A 24,846-nucleotide genomic window follows, 5' to 3' on the forward strand; every position below is an offset into this window, starting at 1 on the left:
AAGTTGCCGTGTCATATAATGTAAATTACTCAAGATCACATGTCACCTCAGAGAGATATACTCTTGCTGATTTGTAAATTAAAGACAAGCCACAAAAGTTCCTAATTCCTTCACAACATAACTACTCATGAGTTTCTGCTGAAAGACTGCCATCAAAAGGCAATAAATCTTCAGGAAATAATATCACAATGCTAGCTCTAAAGCACTCATGACTTTTTCCCAGCTTTCTCTGGAATATTTCTTCCAAAAGAAAGCAGATGGCAAAATACTCACTGGGTCAACTTTTGTCTTGAGACACTCCCAGGGGTTTCCACTAATTCGAGTTGTCTCTGCACAGACATAGACAACAACAGAAATCGCCACCCACCCTTCCTTAAGATCACCACATTTTTCCTTGCCTCACTATGAGAAGCATTGTTGGAAACCAGCATGGCTGTTCAGTGCATTCTGGATGCATGAGCATAGGGGGAAAAGCAAAATAGCACTTTTCACTGAATTGGATACGCAGACGCCTGGGTCCAACCTAAATCCATCCTTTTGCTGGTGAAGCCCTTTGACGGATGGCCTAACTTTGCGGCTCCTCTGCCAACCCAGCCACCCAACCAGGCAAAGCAAGGTCTTCTCTGAAAGCCACACAGCACTGCTGAGCTGAAGTGAATCAAGAAGCTAAATCACTATAGAGTACCAGATTATTTATTTACTGATTTACTGGGGAAAAACAAATTCCTTAGAGGACAGATTTGCAGAAGAATTCAGTGCTGACCTCATTGTGTCATTACTGATGTCAGCAAAACCTGCTGAAACAAAATAAGCCCAGTGATGGACGAGTCTGAAAACCACACATGGTGCGAACCACGAAGAGGCTCACAGCACCTTCATTGGCTGCTCTGCCGCTGAGGAACAGAGGCCAGGCAGGGACAAGGGCTGCTGGCAGCTCGTGGGGGAGCGTGTCAGGCCACAGGGCCCCAGCGGTGTCCCCAGCCCGATGGGCGCCGCAGCCGTGCGGGAGCGCGGGCAGCCCCGGGCACCGTGTTTGTGCCGAGGGCCCGCGTGTTGCCCGGGGTTACCGCGCACACAGCGAGCGACGGCGGCCGCACAACCAGGGAAAAGCGTTTCGGCCCAAAAAAGGAAAACATCGGCTACAGAAATGCAACGGCAGAGGCAAACCACCAGAGATAATCAAATGTTAATATAACCACATTCCTTTCCAGTGTAATGAAAAAACATCAGAAAGCATGAAGAACATGTTTCAAGTAACAGAGGGGTTTTTCTAACAATAAATTCAGATAACTATAGGCAACTGTATGAAGACTAGAAGAGCCACTGCAGACCTACAAAATCAGCTTGGCACACCTCCGTGAGAGCTGTGCTGCTGGGCTGGGGCCAGGCAGGATCCCCTCACTCTGCCCCCACTGCTCCCCGTGCCCACAGCCACCAACAACCCTGACCCAGCAGAGAACAAGGCTGAAATATTGCTGCTGGCACCAACCAACCACGAGGTTAGAGCAGTCCACAACTGGGAGGCATTAAACCTTTACAGCTGTGTGCGCACCAATGGCACCTCCTGAGCAGCTGTGCAGGGGAAAGGCAGAGGAGCCCCCCACAACACCTATTCTGAATGAAGGCAGCCAGCAAAACAGCCAACGCCTAAACGTTGCCTGCTCCATCTTCAGACCACACACGTTTGCTGTTAGTCACCTAAGTGCAGGCTGTTCTTCAGGTGCTTTCATTTCTCAAGCTTGCACACTGTGAGAAAATAATACTCTGCTAGTCCTGGGTTTTAAAAAAAAACAAACTTTAAATTTTTATAAGAGAAAAAAGCTGTTAGCTTGAGAGTCCTGTTTTCCATAAAACACACATTCATAACAAGCAATAAAAATGGAAGTTTGCTCCAATATAACTCATGAGTCTGCCTAAAACTTAGATCTGAAGAGATCTCCATTAAAGGCAAAATGCAGCATAGGCTTCATGCCAGACCATTCTTTTGTTTCTTTTCAATAAGAGAAAGAGTGCCAACTATGATAAAGTTTTATAAGGAAGTCACCTATTTTCTAACAACATGACTGAAATTAGCCATTCATTACATGTAGGCTCTTAACTACTATTAATTAACATCTCTTTCCTTCTCATCTCTGAGTAAGCCAAGAATACTTTTTTAAATTGTATTTCTAACTCAACATTGATATTTACTGCATTCCATATAAAATTAGACATTCCTCGGTTTAAAAGGAATCAAATGAAAGCCAGAGACCTGACCTGCTAAGTGTGGTACTTTTCACACTTTTTATCAATTTCTTCGGTAAGATTCACATTTAAGGCACAAGGCTGTAGCAGAACAACAGATGAGACACTCAATAAACATGCTGCTCTGAGTCCTTTCTGCCTTAGCAGGGTGGATTCATAGCACACTGAAATCAAGAGCAGACTTTGCATAGACAGTATTGAACTTGAGCTGCATCCAGCAGTATGGGAAAAGGACAACATGCATTGGGCTGAAACAATGGTTCCGTCAATTAACCTGGCTACAGTGCACTGCTACCACATCTGGGAGGACTACAGGCAATCATTGCAGCATATTCCATGAACTTCTGAGAGAGTGAGCCCTATCTGTGATCAAATTAGTCACTGTAAGAATATCCCTAATAACTTGAACTTAGATGTTGATAGAACCAGACAGCATCTCAAAAAATTGCTCTATCCAGGAATATAACTCAGAATGTTAAGTATTAGAAATGTGAATTATTAGATCAGTCTCATGCATTTCTCCTGACAACAGGAGAATCTCCTGCAATATTATTTCCTAGTTCTTTTGTGTGCTTGTTATTTTTTAAAATATGTCACACTAAGTGGCAAAGAATGTTGGGTAAACACAATAAGAAAGAGATTTTTTTTTAACTTCACTATAGGTCTTGTTCATGCCACGTGGTCAATTTGCCTCACTGCCATCCCTTTGCTTTCCCACCTTTAATAGGAGAGATAGTAATACCTGTCTGCTCCTTAAGACATTTATGCTGATTACTTATCACTTATCAAAATCTTTAAAACTGAAAGAAGTGTCACAGAGGCAATATGAGACATAAATTTGCTTTTCACTGTGTTTCTAACTTCCTTTTTGTGTTGAGAGCCAAGACTCGTTTCTGATAGCTATCATGTTCTACTCCTTCTCTCATCAATTATTTGAAGAAGTTACTGTCATCCAAGGCTATGTTTCTAATGATTTTTTTTAGCTGTGTAATTTAAAGAGTTCAAAATCATTCAATTTCATCTTATTCTGGAGATCACTAACTGTAATTATTCATGGAAATTATGAAATGAAGAAAAACTAGATATACTCTAATCCACTTTCAGGGTCTAGTATAAATCCAGGTCAGTTATGCTAATTTCAAACAGTGTAAATTCACCAGTGCTTCAGAAAAATAAAACTGGTATCAAGTTATGGAGCAAAAGTTTGTTCACAACATGGATTTCATTTTCCTCACAGAAACAGTGGAGCTAAATAAAAAAACAAATTATTCTCTTCTATCTGATCAATCAAGAATTGCTAGTCTAATATAAACACGCCTTAAACACAATCCCAAACCCAAAAGACACCCTTCCCAAAATCTTCAGCCCTCCCAAACCAATTGAAAAAGACATATTACAAAAATCTCGTGTTATGCAAAGAGTTCAAGGAGATTGACCTTGGTTCTTTCAAAGGCTATAATAAATACTCTTTGAAGAAAAGGAATGCTAGTGAGAACAGATCCTTTCACACATGAGAAGAGTAAATTAAAGATTCAGAAATGGCTCTGACATCAAGTTCCTTTTCAAGTATTTCCTCAGTGGGAAAGAAAAAGGAAGAAATGCTGGAAGCACTAAGGGAGAGTGGGATGAGGATCCTTGAAAGAAACTGCAACAGCTAATGAAGGACATACAGGGAAACACATTGGGAAAATATGAACAAAGTAAAAAACCTAGACAACATGCATTCTACAGGACTTTAAAGAATTGGCTAAACTCCTTCATCTTCACAAGACAAATAACTGAAAAATTAAAGTAGAGGGAAACATTAACATTACCACCTTACACAACAGCAAGGGTAGTGTAGACAGACTCGTAAATCCAGTTTCTGTCCCTAATGGTCACTCTGTCTTCAGTGAGCCTTGGGTGCAGGGCCTTGAGCAAGGACAGGGGACTATCCTAGTGCAGATGAGCTTTAATAGGGGCACGATGTTGTATCTCACAGGATCTTAGCTGAAAAAGTAATTCACATTGGCTCAGCCATTTCCATGTGGCTTTCAAGTTGCTGAGGTAATGAAATTACAGGAAATAAGCTGCAATGTAGCAAGGTGGTGGGAACTGTCTCCTGGCTGCCATGTGGACGACTGCTAGGAACAGACTGTTGGACTTCTTTATTAATGATCTGGAAAAGAGAATGCACAGCACTTTGATGAAACTCACAGGTACGAGTGTGAAAGACAGTGTACAAAGAAAATAATAGAGAATTTCCTAAAGATAGAACCATGGAAACAAAAATAATCAAAGGAGACTCAGCTTGGAAAATAATGCAGCCTGGGAATGCATCTGAGAAGGAATTACAGGAAGGTGAAATTTCAGATGCAATAATGATGAAAGAGATGTAAGGAGATAGCTCATTCTAAATGATGTGAATTTAGAATGTGCTGTGGTGTGAAAAGGTCAGTACGGTATGGGACAGGGTAAATAGTGTCACATCACTGAGAAAGGAACAAATACAACTTTTTGCATGCTGCTGGTACAGTTCCATCTGGAATATCATACACATTTCTGGATATCGACAAATTTGAGAGTTCAGAGAAGAGCACCAAACATGATCCAAAGACTAAGAGGATTGATTTATGAGGAGACATTAGAAGAGTTAAAAATATAAATTGCTTGGCTAAGAAATGATTAATGGGGGACATGATAACAGCCTACTAATATTTGAAGAAGACCACCAGTGAAGGAAAGGCATTTTTCAGCAGTATTCTCATGGAACATCAGAGTTCAGAGAATAACTGAGAAGCAAAAACATATACTGAGTATCAAGAAATGCTTACTCATCATGAATTATCATAATGTGAGGAATAATTTCCTCAGTAGGAGAGGAATGTGGCTTTTACTTGTGGCTTTCAAACACAAATTTGAAGAATTCCTTAAGAAACCTATGTACCCCCAACTGCAAAAGTTTGAACTCCGACTTCTCTGATCCATTCCAGCTCAGCCAAGCTGCATACAGTCTATCATTCCCTCTTCCCCAAGATGAATTGGGCATATTTGTACAGTTGGTATGTTCTGATTTGTGTTTCTTCCCATGCTGTTTGCTCCCCTGGCATTCATAAAATGAAAAAAAAAAAAGGAGCTGCTGTTAGAGAAGTACTTTTTTGTTCCTTGAGGGCCATTGGAAGTCTCAGCGCCTGTCTTACCACTGCCTGCAAATAACAAACCAGCAGTCAGACACCTACAGAGCCTTTCAGTGACTGGGCTCTTGATGAGCTACATTCACGGTAAATATTAGATGCAAGTGCTTCTTTCTTTTTAAGGTTAAAAAATAACAGTATAGCAAAGCCTGACTACTCTGATTTGTCAGAAAGCTCATGGCTGGCCAATAACACTGGAAAAACAGTATGAACCTGGCAAGGCATGGAGCTGGAAGGTAACTGGAATCCTTCTTCATCCAGCCACAGAGTGTTTCCCAGGGAGACACAACGCCATAACACGTGTCATGCAGCAGCAGCAGAAGTTTTAAATCTTGCAGTTCCCTTAGCTAGATATATCTCCCAAAGTTAGATTAATTGTGTATCTTTCATCTTCAGCCATCTCTGAAAGGTCTTATCTTTATCTCTGCTTTCAGAGGTCCATAAATTTCTCTGTGTTCAAAGGCTTCATCCCTTCCCCCAGTCCCTCCCTAGTTCAGATATCCACAAACTCCAGCACGACTGGCAAATCTCTCTGTATTTAATCCCCTTAAATTATCTTCCCCTTCATGCTTCCTTCCATGTCTTTCACCTATTTCCTTCCAATGCTTCACTGCTAAGTTCACCCTTGCTGAATCCTTCTGCTGGCAATCTCCTTTCTATCAAAAACTTCCCCATTATGGAAATCAGCATTGCTACTTTCTTTCCCGCTAAATATTTCCCCAGTACTGGAAACCTAAATTATTTAAAGAATAACCAAGAATAAAGAATTGACCAAGTCAATTTTAAAACCATGAAGTTTGTTTGAAGGTTTTCACTTTTTCCATGGACATCTTTTTCCCCTCTCCAGAGGCAAAATTATCCATAAACTGCTGCCAATGGTTTTGCTTAAAGCATTCACTGAAGAACCTAGTGTGAAATATATTCAACTTTGACACTTGTTTTCTGCCTAGTAAAGGAATTTAAATCCCTTAAAAATTGATTTAGTTTATAAGCAGGCAGCTATGTTTTCAATGTAATTTTTATTCGAGTTTTTCTTCATCAGACATGACTGATTAAGGTAGATCAGTCCCTGTACACTAGGTTACCATAATTATGCACTATACCCATTTCAAAATTAGTTCCAGCTAGTTAGCTTCACTGCACGACAATTCACACTGCCAATTGAGAATTTAACCTAGTTTGATGATGGATACATATAAACAGCAAAATCCATAATTTATACACTGTAGGAAATAAACTCTCTGGCTGGCCAGGGACATGAAGCATATGAAGTGTTCTCATTTTAGATGGTTGGAAATTTTAAACTCAAGCAGCTTTTAATCAACATACCATTGAAAACAAATTTCAGCAGTTGCATTTCTTATTCAGCAGCGGTACAATGTAACTGAAAATAGAAGCTCCAAAAGTTTGATGGTCTATTACTCAACATGTGCTTATAATAAATTATATGTAAATAGCAGTTATAGTGTACTAAGAAAAGCCAAAAAGACAACCAGTTTCAATAAGCTGGAGGGGCTGAGAAAAGGGCCATTTCTGTCCTACTGTTCTGAAATAATTCCTATAATTCAAACACTCGCATGTATCACTGGTTTCTATTATTATCAAGTTGCAGTAGCATCAAGTCCAATTGTACTAAAATAGTTTTTAGAGAGCTAGCGCCAGTTACCAGAACTAGACACTGTTATCCCTCACTCTCAGCATTGGCAGCAAGGCTGGAGCAGGCTCTGGGCTGGGGAGGAGCTGCAGGAGCTGTGCTGTGCAGAGGGGTGGGGAGGGATACAGGGTGAGCTGCCCCAAGCCTGCAATCCCAGCAATTCCCCACCACTGCAGTGGGCACCCGGCACCAAGAGCAGGACTGTAGCAAACCACCTGCAGGTCACATCTCAGTCTTCCAACAGAGCTGGGGGCTTCTTCCCCATGAATCCAAGGGGGTAAGGACTGCTGTTAGATGGGCTTAAATAGCCATGGTTACACGAGTAAAAGGGAGTTAAGGAAAGTGTTCAGCCTGAAGCACTGGAGCAATGAGAATCTCCCCACACATGCAAATTTACTGAAATAGAGTGAATTTTCCCTGCTAGTACAAGGAAGACAGGCTGGCTTTATTTCTGAGTTAACAGCTTTCCTTTCACTCTAGGTGAAGACGGCTAATTGCAACCCACACAGACAGACAGTGAAGACTGCACACTCCACCAAGAGACCAGGACACAGGCTACAGATTTTCACAAGGATATCATAAGAAGAAAGTGTTATAAAAATCAGTCATGGATTCACCATGTGACACGATGGCCTCCATCACTCCCCTCCATTAATCCCTATCCTGCATCCTGTGAAGGAGTGTGGAACCTCATCCTTTACTGCCATGCTATGGGTTCACCTTAGTGCCTCAATTCAGGGTGCTGGATGCTGCAGAAGCAAACATATGCTGGAGACCTGCCTGTGTAACACAGGACCTAGCATCCTTTGAGAGTTCCCTTTGGACTGTGCATACCTCTGAGGGGAATGAAAAAGGTTTGTTGCAAAAGTTTGTGCTGATTTGGTACAGAAGACTAATTGGGGTGAGTCACTGGTAAGACTTCAATGTAGTGAGTTGGAACAAAAATCTCAGTGGAACAGTACAAGAATTATTTAAAGGTTTTAAATTATAATTTGTCATGAAGAAAAAGACAACACTTCATCCAAAGGCAATTTTACAGGAGTGATTGCTCTGACACAAGCAGCAGACAATAAAGGAGGTGCCAGCCCAGGAAAATGTGTGTGGAGCCATTGGCAGGACACGCATGGGAAGATAAAAACTAAAAATCCAAGTGAACTCTCTGGCATAACAGCAGACAATATTGCAACTGATGACAATAGAGTTCCCACACTAATATTTCAGTACCAGCTGAAAAGGTGCCAATAAAGACCTTATTGAAAAGCACACAGAATCAGACCTTGATCTGTATTTAGAAAAACTGAGTTTCAGGCATGCATGGAGCTGTGACCTGAGGACACTTTTTCCAACAGAAAACAGAAACCCAGACTAGCTGCATTATTAGACACTGGGGACTTGTAAAAATGGAGGCTGAGACAGCAAAGCAAACTCCTCAGTCAAACTCAGTGCTGTCAAATCCATCTCATCCTGGAATGAGAGCTGGTACTAAACTTCATGGGGATTCTGAGTTTCCTGGAAACTGCAGATGTGTATTTTTTACAGTAATTGCTATAAAGTGATCCTTTAATTTTCTTGCAACATCCTCTTAATACTCTCTGCAGACTCATCAGCCTTCACTGGTTATTATCCCTGACCTGATCCATTAGATCGACTTGTATTACAGCACTGGTCTTCATTTTATATTACACAAATAGGGTCAGGCAAATGCAAACATGAAATGTGCAGTGTCAGAAATATGCAACTTGGGCAAAATATGCAAATACCTAAACAGATGGAGGAATATAGCCCTCCTATTGAAGGTCTTAGGCTTTCAAATATAGAGAATTCCGAAATTGTCAGCGGAAGGAACAGAATTGCAAAAAGCACAGAAAATAATCACATGCTTGTCACATTGTCACAGCCCACCACCTACTGCACTTCGGAGCAGCAGATTGTGATGGGGCCAAACTTTTTAGCAGGGCCTGTTGTAGTGAAGAACAAAGGAACAAAGGCTAATTGTTCAAAAGGAGGGTCGATTTAGATTAGATATAAGGACATTTTTATGATGAGAGTGGTAAAGCACTGGAACAGGTTGGCCAGAGAGGCAGTGAACGTCCCATCCCTGGAAATATTCAGGGTGGTCAGCTGGTCTAGTGGAAACTGCAGGGGATTGGGCTCGAGGGGCTTTAAAGCTCCCTTCCAAGCCAAACGCTCAGTGCCCGGTGACGACGGGCCCTTCTCCGGTGCCCGGTGCCCGGTGCAGCCCCGCGGTGCCGGCCGCTCTCGCCCGGCCCTCACGGGCGGCTCCGGTCCGGCCCCGACCCAGCACAGGGCCCGGCCGTGACGTCACGCGCGGTGCGGCGCACGGGCGCGGCGGCGGTGGCGCTGAGGCGCCGCTGGGTGTCGCTGTTGCCGGGCGGCGCAGCGCGGTACAAAGCCGGGGCGGTGCGGGGCGGCCGCCGCCATCTTCCGCGGCCCCGCCCGGCCCCGCGGCTCCTTCAGGCGCGGCGCTGCCCGGCCCGGATCGCACCCTCCGGGGCCGGAGCGGCACCGGCGCTGCCGCCCGCCGGTAGCTTTGGTCGGCTGCCGCCAGGCCCGGCGTGGCAACTCCCTCGCAGACAGGGCGGCCCCGCCGCCGCGTGTCCGTCGCTGCTCGCTGAGCGGCGTGTGCCACAAAGGAACGCACCTCACTGGCAGCGCTCGGGGGACGCTTGCGAGCAGCTGGGATAATTTGCTGGAAAATTGAATTTCGGGGCAAAGAGAAAATCAAATTAGGGACAGAAGAGTGATAAGAATGCTGAACAAGGGTTTGTCGAGGTTTTGCAGCTGTAGAAAAGGCCGAGCAGGCTGAGCTGCCTGACATTCAGGGAGGATGTGGGAGGTGGTGTAAGGTGTAAATGCCCAGTGCAGGTGCGCTTGGGTTTTATCCCTCCTTAAATCCGGAGTCAGGTTTATGGGGAATCAGAGCTGCGGAAATGGACACCTATTCCTGGTCCCTTCTTAGGGACAGGTCACGCTGAGCGACATTTTTCATTATGGAACTTATGCCTTCCTCCACTTTATCCCTGGATTTTGTTCCTGGATATTGATTTAGGCCACGGTATCCATGTGGACACATCATCTGGTTCCAAATGGGAGTTGGTTCCCATCCCCAGGGCAATCCCAAGTGACAGGATAACACTCCCCCACCAGGGACACTCCACTGCAAGGGGGACAAGGAGCCTGGGCTGGGTGTGTCACAGCAATCCATGTCCACGGGGTGATCCCTCTCCAGGAATATGCCAGGAGCCCTTCTGGTCCGAGCCACCGTTCAGCAGCAGGCCCTCTTCAGAGGGATCCCTCTGGCACCACCACTTGGGAGCCCCTCCTGTGTGCAGGAGTAGCCTGAACACTTAATAAAAGAAAGTGGAGAAGAATGCAAATTAGGAGATGAGAAGCTTGTAATAAGAATGATTTGTCATGACATCTGTGTGCAGAGGTGGAAGATGCTCAATGCCTTAGGCAAGTAGAGGGCCCAGTACTACTCTGACACAAGCTGTTGATTTTGAAAGGCAGACTCAATGAAAAACAGCACAGAATCAAGCTTTTGGGCTGTTACAGGAAAATTATTCTATCTGAATGTGGGTATGTGATTTTCACAGTTTCACAATTTTTCTGAAATTCTGTGATTTTGTGAAAGTTGCTGAACACCCGCAGCAAACCCACATATTTCAGCTCAAGCAGCATTTTGAGGCAAGTTCCCACCTCTGCTATGTAGGATTGTTTTTCTCTGAGTGTGCTGCTGCCATTAAAGAGCAGAGATGGGAGAGATCCTTGGATTTAACACCTTCCTCCTTCCAGAACTGAGGTGGAGGGGAGCAAAATGCAGTCCCTCATTCATGCCCTGGTAGGTCATTACACAGCCACAGCTGTCACCAGCCAAGCCCTGCAGGGCTGCTGGTCTGTGATGTCTTAGCAAGTTGTAAAAGGAACTACTGGCAGTTTGTTACTACAGCATAAACAAGAATGTGTTCCTTTTGTGCCCATCTCCTTTCCTCCCTAGTCTATGAACTTCTCTGAAGAGCTGATTATGGTGCTTTCCTGAGTTTACAGGGAGCAGTCTAATAAAACAAGGTATTTCAAGAGCTTTGCAAATCCTCTTTGGACTGAGGGCGCCTTTGGAATGTTCCTCATCACAGCAAAGAGCTGTATAAATTCAGCTTTAAAAATGTTGCAGTTCAAATTACAAGCATGCATCCATCAATAGTGGCAACACTGAAGCAAGAAGCGTTGGCAGTCCATGAGAACTGCAGCAGGGACACTTTGGGAGCCAGTTGTGTTTTGTGTGGTTTTTCCACCTTGAACACACACCAAGACACACACACTCAGTCCAGTCTACCCTGGCAGCAGATTGCTGACAAGTGTGAAACAATCATTTCTGGACAGGCTTAAATCATTCTCATGGCTTTGCCCTGCAAAGTGCAAAGCCTACACTTCTTATCCAAAGCTGGGAATTTGCCAGTTGCAGGTAGAATTTAGCTGGAATATCTGCTACTCAAAAAACTCTTTAGAAAACCAAGACTGTTAAGCTGGAGTTGGTGGCCCTCAGCCTGCTAACCTTGGGCATCTAGACTGAGTGTCTTTGCTGCTTAACATGAATCAGAAAGCACAGACAGCCAGAACAGGTCTTGGGAAAGACATCAAACAAACACCAGAAGGAATTAATGAATACAAGGTTTTTCTTTCTTTTTTATGTTTTGGTTAATCTTTCGCATTTAAAAGCTCTAGTAATATCCTTGATTTTAGGAATGAGCAATCCCATGTTTTGTAAACATTCTAAATCCTGCTATAGAAGAGGTGTTGGGTCACAAAACCTGCGGTGTGCAGTTTGTGTCATAGCCTGACATCAATTAAGACATAAAGAACAAAAGAGATCTTTCTGCTGCTGCAAAAGGGGACATATTGAAGCCAATCCCCATCCCCAAGAACATGTGTTTCTCTACTAGACAGATGAGATTGGAGTTCATCAGGGAGTTGTTTTCTTTCTTACAAGTACTATTCCCAACCTTGCTGGTGAATTTAGCCGTCGAATAAATAAAACAAAGCAGTGTTGTGAGTAATCACCCAAGGTGTGTCCGTCCCAAAGGGAAAGGCCCTGCAGCTGTGGCAGGGATGCTCCCTGCTACCCACACACCAGGAGGATGTACTGGTGACAGCAGTCTGTGTGGTGGACAGTCTCTGTTAGAGCTGCACACCTCTTTTATGTGGGTGACTATCTGATGATCACACCAGTCCTTTTTTACTGCTGAACAGAATTTGAGCAGGCAAATGAGATTTCTGTGTTGTCATCCAGCAGTTGTAGTAATTGTCCTAGGCACAGTTGTTGTAAATAAAATCACAGATATTGAAGTCTCCCTCTGTTTTGCTGGTGGTAGCAGAACACAGCTCACTGCAGCTGATTTTCTGGTTCTTTCAAGCTGGTTTTGAGAGCCATATAAAAATAAGTTGTTTGCTTAACCCCAAGTAAGCACACAAGAAGAAGTCTTTTGCACAAATGGCAAAGATCCTCAATACAGTCCTTTTAATGTAGCGGGATGGAGTTGTAAAAGTCCCAGTTCTGCAGCAAAAGGATTCCTTTGATGTAGAGAATGTGGAGTACGCTTTGTAGAGACCTTGCAGATTGCAGTGCAGGGTATGTGTGCTGACAGGCAGGGGTTCTGGATGGAGGGGCTGTGTAGAGAGTCCAAGCAGTGGCCTGGTCCCTGTGTGACTCAGGGGAGTGGGACCTTGAGCAGTCCTACACACAACTTCAGTGGCTCAGCAGACACACCTGAGGATTCAAAATAACTCAGACTGTGGGCACCAGGGAAATTTTCCAAGCTGCTTTACACCCAACTTGTCAGTCCCTTCCCATTAATTTCTCATCATTTTACTTAGGGCTGGCAAAGATTCTTGGCATCACCTGTATTCCTAAAGCAGTTGCAGTTCATTCATACAGAAACCCTTGCAGGATTAAGGAGGCTTCAAATGAGCTGTTGCTTGCTTTTTTTTTTTTCTACTTTATTCCATTTGTTTCCCAGCTATTCTGGGATATTTACAATTGTTTTCATCCTTGGTTTCCATCTACTAACTCTGTGTTTCAAGTGAGTGGGAAGGAATTCTTTGTGCTGTTTTGAATAAAAGATTTTTTCCAAAATTTAGAGCGTGACATAACCTTTCCTAAAACCACAGGTAAAATTCAATGTGTAGGAATGCAGCAGTTCAACCTCTCTTATCCTTGGAACCATCTACACAAATTTTCACTGAGCCAAGACCACAAAGAGGGCATGAAGACCTAATGAGGTTCACAAGTGGCACATGACAAGAGGTCCTGGATGTGCTATCAGCCCACTGAGTAGGACTCAGATAGACTGGGCCTTTCCTTGTCTCCCTCCAGTTGCAGAGGGTTCAGGTTAATCAATAACTGCTGAGTCCTGGTTCTGTGATGTAACCCAGAGATGAGAACAGCTCTCAGACCAAAGGAGAGAGGCCTCCTTGGAGAGCTTAGGCCATGTGTGAGACAGCAGAGGAGAACTGGGATTTAACATGGATCGTTACCGTGTTAAAGTCTGATGAGATGCATGCTTGTGGCTCAGTTCTGACCCTACCCCTACGCATGAAATTTTTCAGAGCTTTTCCTTACATTAACAAACACGTCGAAATTCTGAGTTGCCTGCCAGCCAGAACTGGCCTGCTTCAGCTCCTACAAAGAGGCAGCTGCTAAAGCATGTGTTTTCCACTCACACAGGGGCTCCAGCATCAAACATGATGGGCATTTATTTCCTCTGTCTTCTGCCTCTGCAGCAGCAGAGTGTTTCACAGAAATAACTTGGTCTGTGTGGATTTGCATGACACCATATTCCCTAAACTGTTTAGCCCTGAACCATATAAAGGGTATAGAGAGGGTCCCTGAGATAGGGAGTCTTAATTTTATATGGAATAATGAGAAATAACCACCAAATGATACAGAAAAAGCTGCATAAAAATTAATTTCCATTCCTGCTGCTCAGTAATGGCCTTGTTTCCAGAATCAGAAAGACAGCAGAGTAAGTAACACACAGCATCAGACCCATTTTTATGAAATTGGCTGGTTTGTGTCAGTGATAGAAAGGACAAGAGAGAAAATGCCTCCATGAAGCTGTGCTTTCTGGTATATTTAGTGTATATTGAAGCGCTTCCTGGTATATTTAGAAACAACTGAATGACAGAAAATACGGGTTGTAGTTAAGGTCCCTTATTAACACTTTGACTGAGTGCAGAGTAAGGAAATACACAATATTCTGCAATGAATAAATGAATATTTAACAAATCTGAATGAAGATAAATTGAGAAAATTCTGTCATAAAGACAAACAAATACATCTTTATTGCATAGGCAGCAGCTCCACATTGCACATGACAAGGTTTGCTTTATGTAATAGGGTGAGGAGGTATTGATAACAATGTGGAATACAGTTGAGTTGAGAAAATATATTTTTAAATTTCCATAATGGAATAAGGCAGCATGTCTGAGGTTACTCACATTTTAAATTATTATTACTGAAGACATTTTTTACATCATTAGTTTTTAATATAGATTCTGTTTGTTTCCACTTTACAAATTAACTCTGGTTTTTAGATTGAAGATACAACATGTGGGTGCCTGGAATGTAGGTTCTGTTAGAGCTAACCTTTTTTTTTTTTACTGAATTTTACACACATATATCTAGAATAGTAACAGTTTCCTACATTTTTCATTAAATAGCAAATCTGTTCCAGTATTTTTCCATGTTAAAAAAAAGGCAGGAAAAGCAGCATAGCAAAGTCAACATGCTAATTTTTGTAATATATATATTTGTGCAAAGAAATTTTCTTTCTACTGACGTTTGCCAAAAGAAGATAAATATTATTGGAAGTTTGCAATGAAGGTGTAATGGAATGCATTTCTTCCCATCCCCTTCAGAGGCCTGTATGGATTCCCACTCATTCCCAGAGGAAAGTCTGTAGCACTGCAGAGGTGCTCTTGCACAAAGCCGTGGCTGCTCCATGAAGTCCCATTTAAGAATGTTGCTTCAGGTTTTAAGCCTCTGTATTTTTGCATGCACAAATCAGTGGGAGTATCTATTTTAATATGATAATAGGCATTGGTGGCTAAAGTGACTGTAATGATTTTTCTTCCTCGTCCTGTATTTAATGTGTATTCATCAGAGATCAAAAATCTGAAGAATATTTAGTGTAAGTTTCTACTATGTATGTAAGCCTCTGGAATTCTTAGAAAACAAGTAATTCAAGTGGTTTCAGCAGGGTTACTCAGAGAAGTCAATCCTTTATGTGGAAAAAAACTCATTTGCAATCACTTGCTCCATTTATATTCCAGGGATGCCAAACACTTGGAAGTAATGCATTTCATTGGCATTGTAGTGATGTAGTACAAAAAACACTGGCATAGATGTAAACAACAATGTCTAACACTGGCAGGAAAATATTGGGATTCCAAGCACAGGGCTCTGTGCTTTGAGACAAATTGAGATTAAATCTGGGAATCTACCACATGCCAAAGTCTTCCTACAGAAGGGGGAATGCCACCAACACCCAGCTGGTGTGGAGCCACTGTGAGGTGTTTGCAGCAAGTGACTTCTGTAGAAGACTGGGTGTGGCACTTGGTGTCATTATCTAGTTGAGGTATTAGAACATGGGTTGGATTCGATGATCTTAAAGGTCTCCTCCAACCTAGAAATTCTGTGATTCTGTGTGTGTGAACTAGAGCCACTTAGTCTGCTCTTTGGTATTCCTAAACTTGAGAGAAACATCATCACTACAGATGGCACCTGCAGCTGAAGAAAACCCCAGTCCACAAGTGTTTTGGAACTGAAAACATTCCAGCAATATCCACTGTCAGCAGGGCTATTTTTTTCTTCACAAGCTGTTCTTTAAGGATGGCAGTTAATTAAGAGAGGAAGATATGGGAATTTACATCCATTGAACTCAATGATTATGAGAACCAGGTGAAAATAGTGATGCTTGTTGCTCACCTAAGCCAAATGGTCTTGGTATTAAAACTTTGTCATTATGCAATAAACACATTATGCAAGAGTTTAGTAACTAAACCCAAGAAATTAGACTTTTCATTTTTAGAAGTTCTAGTCAATGATGAAAAGGGAAACTATGAGTCCATGAAATAGATCTGCAGTCATTATGGGTCTTTTTATTATGTTGCTGTAGTTTTTACTGTAGTAATGGTAAATGTCTAAATATATTATACTGCTTTCCATATTTATTTTTTACTTAGTTCTCTTTTCAAGTGCGTAAAGTATGATTTCATTAGTCTTCACTGATTCATAAGAAATGTGATATGGACTGTGTCTTTTTATTAATGAAAGGAAAAATAAGAACGAAGATATAGATTGTGATGAGGTTTAGAAATATGTTTGCTTCATTTTAAAGTAGTTCTTATGGAAATTATTACAAGACTGGTAAGTCTAAGTTGTGTTGTGTATTGCTTGTAATACAAACCATGCCTAATGAGAAAAATGATGTAAACAAAAGCTGTGTTTTTGAGACTCAGTATTCCTCTCTATCCTGACGAGCAGGGCTTCATGGCATAAAGTAGTGAATTAACTTAGGTATTAAAAGAAAGATATTACCACTATAATAAATAAATGTCTATTTTATTCAGAGAGTAAGAGCAGGGGAAGAACAGGTATGTCATTCGTTTTTGCTTCTTCTGATATTATGTAGGTTAAAAGTTAAATTTAGTTAGAGTATTTTCACAAAGTGTTTCACAAACTGAAAGAAAGAAATCCCTGCTTGCTCCAGTGACCTTTAATAGTTGAAACCAGCTGTTTGATAGGCCATAGGAATTTGATACGATTATTTTGGACACCAAACATGCATCCTGGGGGTAATGTTTGTACTGGGAGAACTGTTTAAATTGGCACAGATTCAAGGCTAAAACTTTCTTAGAAATTATAAAATATATTAATTTTCATAGTTTTTCATTTATGACCAATGAGTGCATAAAGAAAAACACATATGAATGTGGCAAAAAATTGGAAAAGTAAATCCAACAAAACCAGCTTCAGTTTTCAGTATCCTGGTAAAACATATTTAAAGCAAAACTATCATATTAAGGGAAAAAAGGTATAAGCCACAGGGGAAATAAATAAAAATGCTTCCCTCTTTTTTCCATGCAACATTGACTATACTTCCTATTTATTCAGATCTTTACGTGGTACAGACAAATACAGCCTTTAATACAACAGTCTTTTTACATTAAGGTTCTGAACAGGGAATTGTCCTCCCACTCTAGCTTCTAATTTCCTCTTCCTGTCCCATATATAAAACAGCTGGGTGCGGTTGTCTGATGAGACCAGCTGCCTTGGTCTCCAAAGCTATTTTACCCCTTCCTGCCTGCTGCATGAGCTCTGCTCAGTTAAGGGGAAGAGAAGAGGGGTGAGTAATTCTGGTCTGGTTTTCCATGTTTGTTTTAATCTCTATGTTTCTAAACTCTGAGAAAGCACATCAGTACTGTATTTGTGCCATTCAAAAACTCAAAAAGAAAATGCAGTAAGGAAGGAATTGCGCCTCAAAAGATGCTTAAAGAGAAGGCCTGGAGCTAAATCTAGAAAAAGGATTTTTGTGCTTTGCCTTTGAATGAGGCAAAGCTACTTTGGTTAGATAGACAAAGAAGGATTTTCAGCCAAGCTACAAAAAATGAGAACTATGGGGACTTTCAGCTGAGAAAATTAGACCTGGTCTGAATGCAAAGACTAGAGAGCTCAAGACAATAAGAATCTTCCCAAATTTATAACACAGGTAGGCTAGTGATCATGTGGTGTAGTTCATTGTGGTTGAGATCAAGAGATGGGTGGGAGGTGCTTAGAATGGAGGAAGGAGGAAGAATGTCCTGAAGTTGTGCTGGGCTTTAGCTGCTGGTTCCATATCCATCAAGTTTCAGTGATGCCAATGGAGATTGCTACTGTGAGCCTGGAGAGTCAACAAACAAGTCTCTAGTCTTGAAATTAGGCCAAAACAATCTGAAGGGTAACATTTTGTGTGGTACAAAGCAGAAGTCCCACAGGAACTGGAGGAAAGAAGGGGAGAGTCCTTTTAAAGAACCACTAGGAGAAAGAAGGTGTCTGGTATATGAGGTTATCATTGAAATTAAGGGAGTATGAGGATGTAAATATTTATTTGAACATATGCACTGGGGAGTGTTAAAAATAATGATATATGGAGGGAATGAAAATTGAATAAGTGAGATTTGTCTAGGAAACCATCTCTGAAAACTGTAATGACAGCATATTTATTGAAATGGGAGGAGGAAAGTCACACTAAGGAGGAAGTGGTGTGGAAAAAAAACAACTATGCAATGGTATTGACATCGCAGAATGAGCTAAGAGATGGAAGTTGTTTGCTGTGGTTTTGTGTGGTTGGATTTTGTGTATGTGTTTCTGGAGGAAGCATTTGTTCTATATTTCCATTTTAAAAGAAAAGAGTAAAAAAGAATGCAGCAGAGCCTGAGGGGGAGGCTCAGGAGGTGGTCAGGGACTGGTTGGAGGGAAAAAGATAAGAAATTTGCACACCTGCAGTAGAAGGGACCACGTGGACGGGACTTGGGAGCAATCACCTACAGCAGAGGTAAACTGGTGAGAGATCAAGTCATGCTCTGTTAAGCTGCTGTTGAGAGATTGCCACAGCCCTGTGCAGTGAAAAGGAAAGCAGGGGAAGGCAAAGAAGATTGGTATCACTAAAAACTGCAGTCCAGAGACTTCTTTGTGCTGGGAGAGGTGTTCTGCTGGGGTGAGATTGAAAAGGGGAGGAATAGGTTTCTGATGGGGAAAGTCATTCCAGGTTTTTGCCAGATACATTCTTGAGCCCAAGAGCAGGGGTGGGGGAAGCAGATGTTTGAGGGACTTGGCAAAGTGGACAAAAATATTAAGGCATGGAAGATCCAGGAGAGGGGGAAGGAGCATGCAGCAATTGAGGGGAGGTGCTTGAGAACAGATGTAGAGTTTCTGCTCTTTGCTAATACTAGGCAGGTCCTGCCCTTGAGAAATGTGAATGAGTAAATAATAAGAATGCATCCAAATAGAATGTAACCTAGCAGCCTGGAAAAATAATTGGAATCAGAAGGGTAATTTTATAACTGTCAGTGCAGCTTTTTACATGAGCAGGAAGAGCTGCATTAGGGTGTGTGAGAAGAGAAGAAATCCTGAGAACATTGATTCATACCTATGCTTCCCGGCAGATTCCCATTGCCTGAGGTTGAAAAAGGGGGTGGAGACAAGAGTGGGAAGCCCTGGCACCTGCTGACAAGGCAGAAGGTGGAACAGAATGGTCACTTAATTTTAATTTTTTTTAAATGCCCACTAAAAATTCCCATTTAAATGCCCATTTTCCTAGGGAAAATAGTCTGATTTTCTTGCACTTAGTGGAACATCCAGCAGAGATGGGGTGCCCTAGATGTGCGAAAAGCTAAATGAACAGGGATGCTGTTGATTTTCCTTTTTCCTCTCTAATTTTGTAGAGGTAAATAATGGTCTCCAGTGACATCACATAACTTCAGTTTTGTTTTCTGCTTCACAACATGATAATATTTCTTAGTATTAAGTTTCACATCAAACATGGATTCCCATTTTGTGACCTCTCCCTCATTTTAGTAAGAGAAATGTGATTTGGAAAGAGTTTTAAGCAGAAAAGCTAATTCTGTCAGACACATCTGTAGACATTCAGCTCTTTGCCAAGAGAATTTCTTCTGTGAATGCTGCATCTGGGAGACAAGTGCAGTGCTAAGGCAGGATATTCTCAGTACCTACTTACGTAGGTATGAAAACAATAAGCTCTGCTACATGTGACAAAAGCAGTGTGACCCAAAACTATTCACATAAGCCCATGCAAGCAGCAGAAGCAAAACAAACAGCTTAAAGACAAACATTATTGAACATGAGAATGCCATCAGGAAGCATGACAATGAGTCCACTGTCATTTCATGCAACAGAGAAGTGGCACCTTATTCCTTAGGTTGCTGGATATTAATCAAACGTACAACCACCCTTGAAAGGATACTGCTGTCGAAGGAGAGAAGCCTTTTCTATATTCACTTTGTATTCTTTAAGAACTGCAGCCCAAAGTAATGAATGGCATCTTAGACCATTTTTCACATGAGGAGCCAGTGTGTCACACAAGATTTCTTATCCTATACCATACTGTCCTTTCATGTTACGCTGCTTGTTTTTCAGTATCGGGATATCCTTTATTACATGGCTTTTAAGGTTTTTTTTAAAAGATTACTTTTGGGTAAAAGAATGTCTTCGCTGAGCTCCACTGCTGTTAGCACTTTGTACTACAGAAGCAGCTCTTATAGCAATGTACACATTTTAAATTCCCTGTCCTCTCCTTTTGACTTTTCCCTGTGGTTTCCCTAGAAATATGACAATTCCTGACAGGTCATAGTGAATCTGGGAAAAAAAAATCCTGGTTTGAAAACCCTGAAAAGGCATTCAACCAAGTATCAAGGTCAGATAGAAGAGAACAGTGTCTGTTCCATTGGCCTCTTCTGGTGGCTGTGATCTGTAAAAAACAAAGATAGGGCAGATCCAAAATACCTTTCCATTATTCTAGTTCTCAAATGCTTAAGCCATTGTTTTTGCAACTGCTTTTGCTTCCTCGCCATCCTGCTCTCCAGTGTCTGTGCTGTCCTTCCTCAGTCCCCATCCCTCCTATTTTAAGACAGGCAGTTTGAAGGTTGGACACTCACGTGGTGATGTGTTGGCTGGCAGCGTGTTGGGTAGAGCCCAGCGCGGTCTGTGCGCGGGGCTGGCGCGTTCCTGCCGAGAGCAGCGCGGTGCCAGTGCAGAGGAGGAGCTGCTGAGCATGAGGGCACAGCCTTGCCTGACCCTGGAGCCTGTGTCCTGCTTTAGCCTTGGGAAATTCAGCGGTCTTCTCCAAGCAGTTTGTGTGCCAGGGAGGGATGACAGCGTGGGTTCAGACGTCACTGGGTTCAGACTTCACGTCTGGGGTCTCTCGAGTCCTCCCTGCTTACATGTTTTTCCCAGGGTATGGCTTTTTCAGTGGGGAACTCCCCCAAGGAGATGTATGGCCTGACATTTAGCAGGGTGGCAAGCAAGCCTGTGGAGTCTGCTAAAACATTTGTGGGAGTCTGGAAGCACTTTAGAGGCTGATAGATAAGAAGTTAGAAACATCTGAAGTTTTGAGGAGGAAAACATGATTTATGGTGACTGTGAAGAGCAGGAAATCAAAACTGTTAAGAAATCAGCTTCAGGTCATCATAAAGTTTTGATCCCTAGTTTCACATTAAGGAACAGAATACTACTAGAAAATCTTGCCTGTGGTAATAAATAAAATTAAAAATGAACTACTATATACTGCTTTTCATCTATAGATTGTGGTGATAAGAAGAACACAGTGAAAGTCTAATTTATTGCAGCTAAATAGTTGACTGTTAAACATTTTTTTTTGTGGGACTGTAAATCCTACCTGTTGACATGAGCTCAATCTTAGCTGCTTTCTGGACTGGATTGCTTTATTGTTTAGAATTAACTCCATGCAGACATTTTGAAGAGTTATTGTTTCTTGCAAGTGTATTATGAAAAGGAGAAATCCCAAAGGAGAGAAAGAAACAAATTAACAGAAGACTTTGGCACTAATTGTAGCCATGGCTATGTTTATTGTTATACAAATCAATTAGGACCATATTTTGTGAATCTTAATTGAGGAAAACTGCCATTTTTTTGCCTGCAAAACATGATCCTCAAATGTGTAATTTTTTGATCACATCATTTTTCTACAAGGGGAAACACTTTTTTTAGTATACTCTGAAAATGTAAGAGCGTGTTGCAACAGGTACCTACTGTACATCTTTTTAATATAAGTAATAAAATTCTGACATGCTTGTTGAAACAAAAAGCTGGTGAGTTTTGTATTATTTAAAGGCTTTGGAATTTGCCCTAGATTTACCCATAGATTGTGACCTTAACTCTGCAAAATTCTGATACTTTGTTTTCATTGTCCAAGTTGAGCATTCAACATGACCCCTCAGGGTGGGTTCGTGCAATGAAGAAAAAATTTGGAAATTAGGTTATTTACAGTTCTCCAAAGCTGATTACCCTAATCATTGGTTAAAGTTGCAATGTATGTTTATAAATCTATTTCCAAGCATAATGCACGTGTCTAAGATACTACAAAGAATTACTGCAAGCATGAAGAACACTTGTAAGACTGGGACAATGCCTTCATAGAATCCAAAGGATATCCTTTGGTGTGGGTTGGTTTTCTTGAACGATTATTGGGATGTATGTCCCAAAATATGGCTGGAAGCTAAACTTGGAAGCAGGCCCAAACCCACAGGCTTAGACATGCCCTGGTTTCACCTGGGGTAGAGTTAAGTTCTTCTCTAATGGTTCACTGGATCATAGAAAACACACTGGTGACCCCTAGGAGTTGAATCTTTTTAGAGAATTGTGAGGGGAAAAGGAGGTAGAGGGGAGTATGATTCAAATATTTTATTTAATTGATTAATATTTTTCTGCTTTCTTTTTCATATAAGAATCATATGAAGTCTATGTCCTTTTTCATTTACATATGACATGGATACTGACTGGTGACAAGGCTTACTTATTGTGGCCATGAACCAAAGTCAAAGATGGTTGTGAAAAGTTTGGATACAAATGTAGATCTTGAAGTTCTGGGTCATCATTAGGTGAGCTAAAGATGTGTTAATGTCTTTTGTACAACTAGGACTTTATTTATTAGATCAAGGAATTTCCCCTGGAGCTTAGTGACATCCTCCTGGCAACCAAAATGATTGGGCTGATGAAAAGGAAAAAAGCACATATTTGTTGCTGTCCTTAAGGAAAAATAAGCTGAAAGGGATGAGGGTGGCAGGAAACTCATGGGCAAAAAGGTTTATGGTAGCACAGAAGGAGGAGATGCTGCTTTTGGCAGTGTCTTTACAGGAGGGGATGAAGAGAAACTTTTAAAAATAGTAAAATATGATCGTCCGGGACTGGCTTTTGTTACCATCACCCACTTGAGTTCTGCTTTCAAGATTTATTATATCACTCTTAAATCTCTTGGAGTCATTACAATCTTGCTTTTCATCTAGTCTGTATATAAATAATTGATCATCATAAGGATTGAAAACTGTGGAAATGAAGACAGCTTAACACAGATATTCTTTATGACATCAATTACAGGGGGAATAATTTGATGAGAACAGAGAATATTTCAAACGGTACAATAATGCTAGCTCCTAAAATTACTTTGTATTTGAAATAAGATGTGTACACTGATTGGTTCTGTTGCCAGTTTATGGAGGAAGTATATTATGGTTCAATGAAAAAGATGGTTAATTATCTGCACACAGGGCTTGCTTCACCCCTCCCCTACTTCTTTTACACTCGTGTCACTGTTGAAGTCAGCTGTGTACGAGTGGTGTAATGCAGTGCTGAATCAGGCCTATATTTTGTAAGTAATTTATTGCAAGCATTTGTAGCACTGAGAGAGGAACCATTCAGGCATTGTTCAGTGCTGAGATTTAAATGCCCTGAGTGTGTGTTCTGTTGGCAGCAGTCACATATGCTGGGCCAGGGGTGATGTGAGGTTACACACTGAGCACTGTGAGAGTAGCTGATCCCACTTACTGTACTAAAACCTGGTAAGGGGCTAAAATACTGTAAACAGCATCATTAAGTGTGATGAAAGGAAGTCAAAGTTCAAATGATTTTTTTTTCCTTTTTTTTTAAGGTATTTAATGGTGAATTTATTGTATTTGGCTTGACTGGAGAGAACACTTCCTCTCCCCCTTGTTAGCTGTTATTTTGTTGTTCCACTGTCCATAGGTGCTTTGGACCAATATTCAAACTGAAAGGAAGTGTAGGAGTATTCCTGCTGTTCAAGGATGTGCGTAACGGTGTCTGGAGAAATTGTCTCCTCCTGTGCCTCTGGCTGCCTGGGAGCCTGTACAGAGCAGTAAAACAATCTTATTTCATCTGTCTGTGGAAAGAATGTCATGCTGAAAAACACCCACTGTACTTCAATCTGCGCAAGCAAGTGATAGAAAGGGCTTTGGTATAAATTCTGAAAAATTAATCTGAAATCTTTCATTTTATATGAGCCAACTAGACAACATCAAACAGAAATATTTCATGTAATGATTTTATGGTGGACAGTCCCAGGAAATTGTAGGCATTGAGTTGTGAAAGCAGACCTAAATGGAGGGCTTGAGTTCCTGTGTGTTTGTAGACACTGAAGAAGATCCCAATCAGCATGAGTGAGAAGGGCAGTATTAGCTGTGGGTGTGCCTTGTGTTTTTCAGGAACAATAGTGCTAATTTTAATTAAGATGTGTCTGTTCCATCACTCTCTAATGCAAATTCTTTTCCAGCAGAGTTGATATGGTTATATGTTGTATCTGCAAAGTTTTGGGAACTGGAATGTGAGAGATTCCAAAAAATCTTTCATTCTTGATGATAACATCAAAACATCATCATTTGTCAGGATTCAATTTGGGAAAATACTGAAGTCTGTGCTTTGCAATCAGGTCTTCAAACTAAAACATTTCAATAAAAACTTTTCCACGGCTACTGTGTGAATAATTCACATGTGGATTGTGATGGCTGTTCTTTCTGTGCTTTGATTCTTGACAAATTCACACACCATGGCCCAATAGTTCCATTTCTTACTGTTACTTGTTAATGTTAGGGCAGACCTCAGTAGCTCACAGTATTTATGCCATCCATGTACTGGTATCAGTAGGTACCCAACATTTTCTTTGCAAGCAG

The sequence above is a fragment of the Melospiza georgiana genome, chromosome 7 (genome assembly GCF_028018845.1).
Source record: "Melospiza georgiana isolate bMelGeo1 chromosome 7, bMelGeo1.pri, whole genome shotgun sequence".
In the NCBI taxonomy this organism is placed as follows: domain Eukaryota; kingdom Metazoa; phylum Chordata; class Aves; order Passeriformes; family Passerellidae; genus Melospiza; species Melospiza georgiana.